Source organism: Mytilus trossulus, chromosome 5 (genome assembly GCF_036588685.1).
Source record: "Mytilus trossulus isolate FHL-02 chromosome 5, PNRI_Mtr1.1.1.hap1, whole genome shotgun sequence".
Classification (NCBI taxonomy): Eukaryota; Metazoa; Mollusca; class Bivalvia; order Mytilida; family Mytilidae; genus Mytilus; species Mytilus trossulus.
The window spans coordinates 25710305-25722788 of NC_086377.1; positions in this window are offsets into that span (position 1 = coordinate 25710305).

Sequence of the window (12484 nt, forward strand, 5' to 3'; positions counted from 1 at the left end):
GCTAATCTTTCTTGCCAGGCAGTCGCTTCCGGTGCAACCCGTGTAAATTACAGTATCCATATACGGAAGAACAGAACATTTCTACCCGTTCAGACAAATAACGTCACTTACTTGATTTGTTATTTGATCCCCAAGGGTGACTGGTATAGAAATATGGTCACTTGGTCTTCTCCCGACCGGCAGTAAAACGCGCGCCGAAGTGGAGCGTCCGTTTGGCTGTGCGGGATGTATTGAGGGGACCTGTTGTAAGGCAAAAGATTTGTCCCTATCAAAGATACCCTCATTTTCCAGTGGCAGTCCATATTTCCCCGACCATCATCCCAGATGGCCTTTGTCATATCAACATACCTATTGTATTTATTGTGAACTTGTTCTCGTCCTGAATATGCATGAAATATTTGCCACTGGACGTTTAGCAACCAACAATCAATCAGTCACTAACTTCCCTCATCCTAGCCAGTGGAACAAAGCCCCAACCGCATTAGTTGTTGGATCCAGTTATATATCACGACTAACGCAAGCTTTTAATTATGAATTGAGAAGTGATTTTAATTTAATGCAGTGTTTAGTTTGTTGTTTTGGTAAACGAGGTGACACTTTGAATGACATGGCCAATAATGCATATTTGAAAACGTATATTAACAATTTTCGCCCAAGTATTATCATAACACAACTAGGTGGGAACGATATTTGCACACCAGTGCTACAGCTTAAGCCAGAGTCTTTCGCATGTAATGTTGTTGATTGGATGAATGACTTTTCAAGAATTTAATTTTATTCAAGTGGTATTTTTTTTTGGGGAACTTTTTGCAAGAACAAAGCCAAGGTACCAGGGATGATTTCAGTTGTTTTCAAATGGGTCCCTTGACCATCAAAATTGGGAATGTTCTCCAAATTGGGAATTTTTTTCCGCTTAAAATCTATGATGAACTAATATTTATTTCCTGTAAAAACGGAAATTGTATCAAGTTTCACCTATTCCATAATGTGTGGATATCCTTTTTAATGGGTTTATCATCATGAATGATCTTTCAACATGTATTTTCAAAAATGCTCAGAGAGTCGAACATTTGATTTGAAAGCAAGGCAGAAATATTGATTTATATTTTTTATAAACATATTATAGGACCAGTTCTTTTGGAGATCTGCTTTTACGAGATCGGCCCATTAAATTTATCAAAATTTATAAGTTTTACTCCCTGCCGATCTCTGCTTTCACGTGACCCATTTTGACAAAAAGCATCTATTATCGATATGCTTACCCTTCCGGAGCACCTGAGATCACCCCTAGTTGTTGTTGGGTTCGTGTTGATTATTCTTTAGTTTTCTATGTTGTGTCATGTGTTATATTGTTTATCTTTTTGTCTTTTACATTTTTGGCCATGGCGTTGTCAGTTTATTTTAAAATTATGAGTTTGACTGTCCCTAAGGTATCTTTCGTCCCTCTTTTTTTTTTAACGAGATCGAATACTTCCATAGCCTTTTCTTCAATTTAATTGAAGAAAATGATTACGAGATTGATCTCGTAAAAGCATATTTCAATAAAGGTCTGCTTTTACGAGAACAAAGGTATAGAGAAAGGTCTCAGATAACCACACAAGGTACCAGTCTTGTATTTTTTCCGTTGCATGTCAAAAACATGGAGGGAAACAAAATAGTGCATTTTTTTCTGAACTCATTTTTTTCTGTTTGATTATAGGTTTATGCTGAATTGAAACATATATATAGACTTTAAAATAAATCTTGCATCTTTAGGGGATATCGATCCAGGAAAGTGGAAGGATATCATGTTTACTGGAAGTGGTGCGGCCTAGTTAAATAGCAAAACGCGCGTTCCGTCTGCATAAGACTCATCAGAAACGCTAATATCAAAATATTTATAAAGCCAAACATATTCAAAGTTGAAGAGCATTGAGGATACGTTTATATTGTCACTTTTTGCTGTTCAGTGTAAATTAATAAAAAAAAATTGCGCCAATGTTTAAATGACCTTATCATAGTTTAGAAAGTTTAAACATAGTTATATATAGATTGGGAAACAAGTTATTACAACTTATATTAGTCCCTTTCCTCTTTGAGGCTGCGAATGCTGCTTTGTAGGGGCATTATCCTGCTCTTTTTTGAAATCTACAGGGTGTAATTTTTGTTCTCGATATATGGCTCTCTCTTAATATTAGTCTACCAATTAATTATCGTCCTCATCGTTTAAAATGTTGAGAAATGACCAACTCGTAATTCAGGACTTAATAAGTGAAAATCTAGTAGAATACAACAAGATCTGATGCAAAGACATGATACAAACAACGCATTACTACAAATGTAAGTGAGAAGCACACACACACATTCGTTTAATATCAATAACAAAATTATTTTCCATGTGAGGTTGCTCGGCATATTTTTCGATTACCACCACGTGCCACACTTCAATTTTCAAACGTAATTTAAAAAAATTAAAATACATTTTTGGTAGGTCAATTTCAACCAATAAAAAATTACAAATTTGAGAAGTGCCTGTGAGGTACACTCTATCTCATACTTGACATTACACAGGTTCCCGAAAAAAAAATGAACGGTCGTGATAATGAAAAACGTCCGAAGATCAATCGAGGCAATTTCTCAGGTCCATTAGTACAGTTTTGAATTTGGAACCGACATGGTTATCAATAAATTACAAAATGCAAATGTCTTGACACAAACAACAAACAAACAAATACACAAACAAATATTGTATTTGCCAATCACGGCGCCCACATGTCTTGCCGGCTTTCCAGTATTCATTTTCTAGTGTACTATTAACGACAAAACTATTTTATTATCAATTTGAAGCCGACACCTAACGGTTCTCTCCAGTGACACAGATCCATTTTCATATCGTTGGAGATCAAAACATCTACAAAAATACGATTTCTGTGTAATGATATCTAGCCTTATCCCAAATTTCTATCATGTTTGTGCCGAATTAGTCTCATAAGACGCAAAGGTAATTAAAATAATTTTGTCGTTTACAGACAATAGACAATATTATTAACACGAGCTCAATAAATTAAATGGGTATGACATACGAAATGAGGAGAATAAACTGCCATTAATTAAGTTGATTATATTCATTTAAGAGTGACAGTGGCAGTCACATTTCATAGAAAGCAGATATTTATTGGTTAACTATAGTCTCATACTGCATAATTGATAAAATACGAAGAAGAAAGTTCTCGTAATAACTTCCTTTGTAAATGTAGGCCTGGTAGTTTGCCATTTTTAAGAATGCATAAATTAGTGTCTTTATTGCATGTGCATTTATAGACTATTTATCAAATGACAGGCAAGGTTATACTTTTTCAGCCAAGGGTATATTTTTCTCAAGAAACAATATTATTTGGTAATCAATTTTAATTGATCAAGTGAGAAATTCTTATTGGAAGAGTTCACAGCAAGATTCAAAACTATCAATTTTGATATGGATGGAAATCCCTTTTAAAAAACTTAAGAATCTGGTATACTTACCCAAGTTACAGGCATTTAATCTTATCAACATTGGGCTGATTATGTCAGTTGGCTCTTTTAAGCAACAATATAATAAAGTGGTGTTTTTCTCTTTTGTAGCACAACAACAATTTTTATTATAAAATATCATAAAAATACACAATTTACAGACAGTGTGTCATAACAGTGTATCTCCTTGATACAAACCAACATATGATGAAGAAAACAATTTACAGAAATTGTATCAAAAATAACTGTATTTATTATCTATTCTTATAATTCTACTGTCTCCTATAACTAAATGCAAATGGGAGATTTAAGATAACAGTCCTGGCAAGCTGGCTTCTGTCAACTTCCCTTGAGAAAATTTTTTTTCTCTCAAAAGTAAACGCATGCATTCCTGGTTTTAGGTTGTCCCTGTATCAGCTAAAATGAGCGTCATAATTCACCTTTCCCATTTGTCCACTGCATCCATATACTGGGAACTGTTATTCCTTATGCGATATGTAATGAGCTGTGACCCACAAGCCCTGTACAAAATATAAAATAATAAAAGGCAGTAATTCATTCTCAAAATATGTCATTACATGATCAGTTGAGAGACAGATAAACATGACTGAAGGTTAGAAATTTGATCCGATTGTCAAATGTACGATTTTAATGCATTGTATTTCCATCTTAAAGTTCTAGTGGTTTCTGTAGACGATCCTTTTGCACTTGCGTCGGTAGCAACGCCTATCCTGCCACTATGAGGTTTGTAATATGCTCTGCTGAGCCCGCAAAAGTTCAAAGCACCATTCAAAGCATGTTGGCATTGTCCAGAAACAGCTTCTCTGCTAGCTATAGAGTTGAGAAATAATGGTCCTGTTGTGTTTGTTCTCAAAATTAAGTAGTTTGTAAGTGTTGTTACTGCACAAATATTGTCATTTTTATTCTTAGCTACATGTATTTCTAAATGGAATAGTTTTTCATTTGAATTTTAATTTGAAGTCCATGAAACTAATTACTACTTTCTTGTGTAGAACAACAGCTGAGGGAGCAACTAACAAAGGCTGATTGCCCCCCAATAATTTGTTTATCAACGTTTGGTTGTACAGCCAGAACCTCTGGACTGACAACTACATTGTTACTGTCATTGTTTCGCTCTCCATTACCTTGAATGTTTCTGTTCAGATTGTCCAGTCTCCTGAACATCTAACTTGTCATTATTTTTAATGGCACCTGCCACTGCATACAAGGATTGTCTTTTTTGGAGTATTGTCTGGAATATACTAATGCATACGATTTTTCTGTGTGTTTCAGCTTGATTATTCATGTTAAGTTCTGTCTCCAAAATTAAATCTGGACGATACTCAACCGATAGAATTGTTTGTTTTTGTTTAATGATGCGAGTTACTGCTTTGTGTTGTTATCTTGTTTTAATTTAAGTGCCACCTGAACCATGATTATGCATCATAATTTTGATTGTCATTCGGTTGCGATTATCCACCGGAAGTTTACAAAATATTACACAATTTTCTCGTGTTTCCGTTTTCTAATTTAATCTCATTGCAGGCATTGACAACTGCTCCTCTTATTGACTTGTATAAATGGTATTGACCTTTCGTATTCAGATGTACTCTATCGGAAATAAATTTATCTTTGCATGAATGTTTACGGGTGGTATCAAATGAAAATCTTTTGTTATGATCCCAAAAGATAAATTTTTCAACCTTGTTTTTTATCATTTTATTTCTTTCTTGTGCCTATTCGAAATACATATTATTGTATGCCCTATCTCGAACACTTCCATCTTTCTTAAATCTGAAATTATTCCTTGGGAAGCGTGGCAAGATGGCACATATAACTACTCGTCGAACGCCATACGTATTTGTCAGAATCGAACAGAAACTTATCATTTTATATACCACTTCCTCAACAGACGTTTCCTCTACAACATCGTTACCACCAGCTAGTAGACCAACACAATCGGGTTTAATAAGTTTAACTATGCCCAAGTCGAACTTCATCATTTTATGAATAGTTCTTCCTCCTACGCCATGTCATTCCACAATTGGAAGTTTTTGCCAAATTGAAGTCTAATTGGTGTCTATGATCATGTCCTGATTTCAGGTAGTTGTGAAGCCGATGGCAAATGGAATGACCTAGTATCAGTGTGTTTAAAGGCATGCCTAGATTAAAATATTTTATAAATTTAATATCACCAAATTTCTGTGTGTTCTTCCTTTGACAGCTAATTTAGAACAGAGGCTGGATATTAAAACATGTGCTTGGAGTAGCGCCCCCTCATCAAATACAAAATTCCAAAGAGTTTCAAGTTAGATAATCACATATGTACCGTACATATAAATTTCTACATATTTCTAAAATTTACAACACATGATAACACCAGATTGAATACAATTAAAATTAAGTCTTTCATTGTACCATAAAGTCACCTATGCTGCACATAAGTGTATTTATTTGAAATGTGACCCTTAATGCTATACAACATTCTACCTTAAATGGACCTGATAACTAATTTGCATTGAACCTAACTTTTAATAGACGAAATGTGAATCTGGCGTTGCAAAAATTTTAAGCCTTGTTCATTTGATTAGTATGTTTTTGTAAAAAGAAAGCTTCTTTCCAAGATCCATGACCGATATTCTAGTAAAATGATACCAACATACTCAGATTCAACTACAAACAAATTCGCCATATTCATTACTTAATTTTTGCTGACTTACTATAGCTATCAAATGTACATCGTTCTCATTAACACAGCCTACTGCCACATCATATTTTTCCAATTCGTCCCTAAATAAAAAGGCAATCTTAATGTTGAACAGAAAATATTTTGTTGTAATGTTTTGTGCCGTTAAAAAAACTAAGCCATGCTCGTGATTGTTTCATAATACATCCATATTTCTTTAAGTGCTAATTTAGTCAAGCTCATAAGGCCGATTAATGTTTAGCACATATAGTTTTCTGTTGATTTCGTAATTCAATATTTCTGAGAATTTTATTATGTATTTCAGTACATTTGAGATTTATATTTCCTTTGTTGCTCTTTTCTGTTCTGTTATGTTAATTAAATCCATGATTTGAAGGGGAAACACATTGTCATTGCAGTAGAATTCTCCTGATTCATCTACAACCTAACTTTTAATGTGTTTGTTTAAAATTTCATGATCTTGCTTGATGTTTTTATTATTTTTATTTTTAATGTTGGTGACGTGCATGATAACCAGGCATTCATATATAAACTTCCTAGATTACAAATGCAGCTGCTGATTTGAAACATAATATACTAGTTTCTAATATATATTTACAGCAAAAAACATTTCAAACAATTTCAAATCGAAACGCGATAAGATGGACGTATGTGTTAAAAAGGCATAACATGTTTATAATGTTGATACTTTAGTGAGCGAGCTGACTTTCTTCTTGGGTTTGAGTGTTAGATCAGTTAAGACAAAACTATCTATACATAGTACCATTTATAAAATAAAAAAGTTAAAACATAGAAAATATTTTAAACTGATGAACCAGATTAAATTGATACACAATTTAATATTTAAAGATAAATTTCAAGTGTCCAAAGCAATGTTTATTAAATTAAATGGAAATTAAGAAAAGAAGATGTACATCACGGCTGGCATTCTACACACGCAGAACCAAATACACGCAGAACATTTGTTCTGCAATGAAAACCGTGAGAGAAAGTTAGGTTCACCTGTAGTTAATAGTATAAGAAAAAAACAGCAAATTCAAATGTACTTGTGGTTAACCCTGCGTTTCTTCTAGTAAATGTAAACAACAGCTGTTTGTGCGTCTCTTCAGAAGCGATAATGTAATGGATCTGTGTTGCTAAAAACTACAAATCACCGGATGCAGCCAATCTCTTATATTGTATAAGTATTTTATTTCGGAAACATCTGAAATGCTTTTCCACAGTGCTTCCACAGTGAGCAAATAGTTTCATCTTTAATGTCTGGGTTCTCTTTTTCAGATGCTGAACCAATAGTTCTTTTTGTTAAAAGTCTTCTGCTCTTTGTGGAGCAAATGTCTAGAAATTTACTATCTAATTTTCTTTTGTATTCTGCTAATTTCTCAGACTGCCAAGATGGTTTGTGTGTAATAAATCTATCTGCACATTCCTCATCTGATGACATATATTTATTTTCTCAAGCAGGTCTTATCTTTGCTCTCTTAAATAAACTCATCATAGCTATCAGGACAAAATTTCGTATATAAGCCAGATGCGCGTTTCGTTTACAAAAGCTCATCAGTGACGCTCAAACACCAAAAAGTTAAAAAGGCCAAATAAAGTACGAAGTTAAAAGAGCATTAATATTTTTTTGTTTTCTTGGCAGCGTTTTTCCTTCTTCCAGGGGATCCATGATGGCTCTGATATCAAAGATCTGAATATTCATACAAAGAATGTGATATATGTTGAACATATTTAATGCTGATAATATATAGTGAAAAATACTAACAAATTACATGCATATATATGTATATGTACCTTATTAGTTATCAGGTGGTACCAGGATTATATTTTAGTACACCAGACGCGCGTTCCGTTTGCATAAGACTCATCAGAAACGCTAATATCAAAATATTTATAAAGCCAAAAATATACAAAGTTGAAGAGCAGTGAGGATGCGTTTATGTTGTCACTTTTTGCTGTTTAGTGTTAATTAATAATTCATTTTGCGCCAATGTTTAAATGACCTTAGCATAGTTTAGGTTGTTTAGACAAAGTAATATATAAATTGGGAAACAAGTTATTACAACTTATATTAGTCCCTTTCCTCTTTGTGGGTGCGAATGCTGCTTTGTAGGGGCATTATCCTGCTCTTTTTTTTAAATCTACAGGGTGTAATTTTTGTGCTCGATATATGACTCTCTCTTAATATTAGTCTACCATTTAATTATCGTCCTCATCGTTTAAAATGTTGAGAAATGACCAACTTGTAATTCAGGACTGATTAAGTGAGAATCTAGTAGAATACAACAAGATCTGATGCAAAGACATGATACAATCAAAGAGCTGAATAGCTCTGAGGGGAAAGACGGCCCTTGTTTCTATTTAATTATGTTTTTGGAATGGGGGGTATCTTTTGATAGTTTTCATATGAAGAATGAAAAAGAGAACAGCTAGAACATGTAGAAAGGTTGACAATATTGAAATCAATTGTTGTTTATGTAATTTCATTTCCTTAGTTTAGGATTCAATTTAGACCAATGGAAGAGATCTGCATCTTCTATATCTAAACATTTGATTAAAGTTGATAGCTAATTATCTAAAACTCAACTGAATTCTGTCATTCACAACAACTACACTAATTTTTTGAAATCTTGATTGTGTACCACTGAACTGCAGGCTAGGGCCATTTTCCATTTAATAAAAGGCATTTATTGTGACAGTACTCTTGGATTTTAAATTTTTCTTTAGAAAGTGTGGACTGAAAAATCTATTCAGTTTTAAATTTCCATTGTTAAAGTTCCGACTTAAACTCTCATCACAGGGAAACAGGTACTATATATAATAAAAAAAAAACAATATGAGTGATGTAAACTGTGTGAAGCTTGTTTCCAAATCTTAATTTTGAAATATTTGTAAATAATAAATATGTTTAAACTACAAAATGCAAATATTCACTATTTTTTTTTTACCATTACAATGATTATGTAGGTACACAAAAATTTAGTTTTAATAGAAGACTACTTATCCAATGAAATGTCACATTTGAAGTGTTTAAATACATTAACTTTTATTTTAGTGGATAATTACTCATCAATTGAGGTGCTCCTGAATTGGAGGAAGATTCTCAGAATTTTTACAGAAAAAAGAGGTCTCACTAATTAGCGACAAGAAGCGACAAGAAGAATATTTTTTTCTTGTCGCTAAATAGCCTTCTTGACGCTTCTTGTCGCTTTTTGACGCTTCTTGTCTCTAATTAGTGAGACCCGAAAAAAGTATTAAAATCGTTTCTTTCCCCTGTCTCATGTAACCCCACGATCTTTGTTTATTTTGAAAGTTGTTGACCTACAAATTAAAGTATTGTATGTTGATGTTTAAAGCATCTACAGTAAACAATATTATGTTTAGATTTAACAAATACAAATTTGTAATTAGTGCACGATCTCTTAGAATGATTTAAATAACCATTGAACTGGTGAAGGATATCCTTGCTTCTTCCAAGAATGACGTCATTGTACAAAAAATACAATGTAGGTTGGATATATTTAGAATATCTCGTCATACTAATTTTTCCGGATTGTAAAATAAACGTAAATAGTGTAAAGGAGAGTTCAAGATACGATAATTTCGTGAGAAACAGAAGGGAAATGTGTAAAAAAGTGTTTTAAGTCAAACTATTCATTAATCTGGGTCTCCTTCTCTTCAATCTAGGTAAGATTTGTTAGGGGTTTTCCACACTATAACATGTATAAAAACAAAATGAATGATGTGAGGGAGTGTCACTCTGGTCAACCCCATAGGGGATTGACGGCTTGAAGCCGTCTTTCCCCAAAAACAATGCATTACTACAATTATAAGTGAGAAGCACACACACACACACACACGTATACTATGCTATGATGGTTTAAACTGAAAAGACTGGGGCTAAGCCAAACTGCAAATAAAATGTCCATTTTAAGTTAAAATATGGCAATTAAATGATTTTTTTTATATCTTTAAGTTATATTTATGTCGTTGATTACCTTGCACGTTTTTAATTACTTTATTTGAAATGTGACCCTTAATGCTATACAACATTCTACCTTAAATGGACCTGATAACTAATTTGAATTGAACCTAACTTTTAATAGACGAAATGTGAATCTGGCGTTGCATTTTTTTTTAGCCTGGTTCATTTGATTAGTATGTTTTTGTAAAAAGAAAGCTTCTTTCCAAGATCCATGACCGATATTTTAGTAAAATGATACCAACATACTCGGATTCAACTACAAACAAATTCGCCATATTCATGACTTAATTTTTGCTGACGTACTATAGCTATCCAATGTACATCGTTCTCATTAACACAGCCTACTGCCACATCATATTTTCCAATTTGTCCCTAAATGAAAATGCATTCTTAATGTTGAACAGAAAATATTTTGTTGTAATGTTTTGTGCCGTTAAAAAAAATAAGCCATGCTTGTGATTGTTTCATAATACATCCATATTTCTTTAAGTGCTAATTTAGTCAAGCTCATAAGGTCGGTAAATGTTTAGCACATATAGTTTTCTGTTGATTTCGTAATTCAATATTTCTGAGAATTTTATTATGTATTTTAGTAAATTTGACATTTATATTTCCTTTGTTGCTCTTTCCTGTTCTGTTATGTTAATTAAATCCATGATTTGAAGGGGAAACACATTGTTTTTTTTATGTTAATGTTGGTGACGTGCAACGACATGATGACCAGGCATCCATATAAAAACTTCCTAGATTACAAATGCAGCAGCTGATTTAAAACATAATATACTAGTTTCTGATATATATTTACAGCAATTATTGAGTTCAGTATTTTGAAACAAATATATAACCAATCACTTTTTCACCACAGTTCGTATTTAATTTGATTTGTTTTTGACCTGCACCAATAAATATGTTCACAAGTATTACCCTTTTCACCTGGTCCAACTTTTTTGGTTATCAAGCGAAGATAGCAATTGCTTATGTACAAGAATGAAGATGCAAACACAAAATTTTAATACATGTTTTAATGAGCATACCTTTACAGTTGAAGTGTAAAAAATTATGTTATGCCTGGTGCATAGATTTTGCATTACAGATAACCAAACTTGAAAGTAGATTATTCAAACTTACAAAAATACATCTACAGGATGATGGTACAAAACTGAAAATACAAAGATAATCACTTTTACAATTTTGAAAATTACGTACGCTATACATTTTATGACACAAATGGCTTTTCATACTTTAAATTTTTCATGAGCGAGTTATTTATAGAAATTACAATAAACCTTTAAAATGACTAATTAATGTTCAATGATGAATGAATTGAATGTCTTAGTGTATGTTATAATGAAAAACAAGTGCTTGTTTTGTAAGCGTTCTAATAAAAGTTCTTTGTGTTGTGGGTCAACGCACATATTCTTGAAGATACGCATCAATACACATAAAGACAGGTAAACAAAGTCACATATTTTGTGCTGATTCATAACAATAAGGTAAATGTTTATATACATGTAAAGAATTCAACTAACGCCGTGGTTGGCTCAGAATTTTGATTTCAGTGAATGTCCGACATGGAACAGATTCCATAACAAAGGGAGATAAATCCAAAAAAGTACATATGGAGCACCGGTGACATTACACTCCCCGTCTGATATTAAATATATCACTATTCATCAGTTTCCATTAACACAACTAGTTCAGTGATAGGAAGGATGTATGAAACTCTTTCTGTTTGCCATTTGCGACGTTTTTGCAATGTCTGGAGATATTCAACACTCTATTTTTCTCCAAAACATATCAGCCAGTACCTGGACTCTTTTCCACTGAGCTCTTTACATATTGGTCATATCAAATGTGTTTTCAATCGTTATCAAATTAGGTTTTTGAGTCAGAAGCATTGCTGGAGTTAGAGGAAATGGGTCCTCTGGATCTGTTGAAACTTAAACTAGTGGCCAAGAATTAACGATGGCCGTCACTTCTGCCAAAAGAGTTATTAGTACCTCGTGTGTAAGTCCACCCTTTACGTTCTCTAGAAGAATTGAATCAAGGACACGTCTCGTGACGCCAATCATCTTCTCCCATATACGAAGAATGCGGTGCATTGAAAACCCATGGAACTCCCGACTTGTACAAACAGTCCTTACTATTATCATCGTCCACACGAATAGTATCTATTTTTAGTTCATTTGTAGCTCCTACAAAATTTGTTACACAATCTGATCTAATTTGTTTCACTTGTCCGCGTATAGACGTGAATCTTCTAAAGGCATTCATGAATGAAGAACTACTCATCTCTTCAAGGA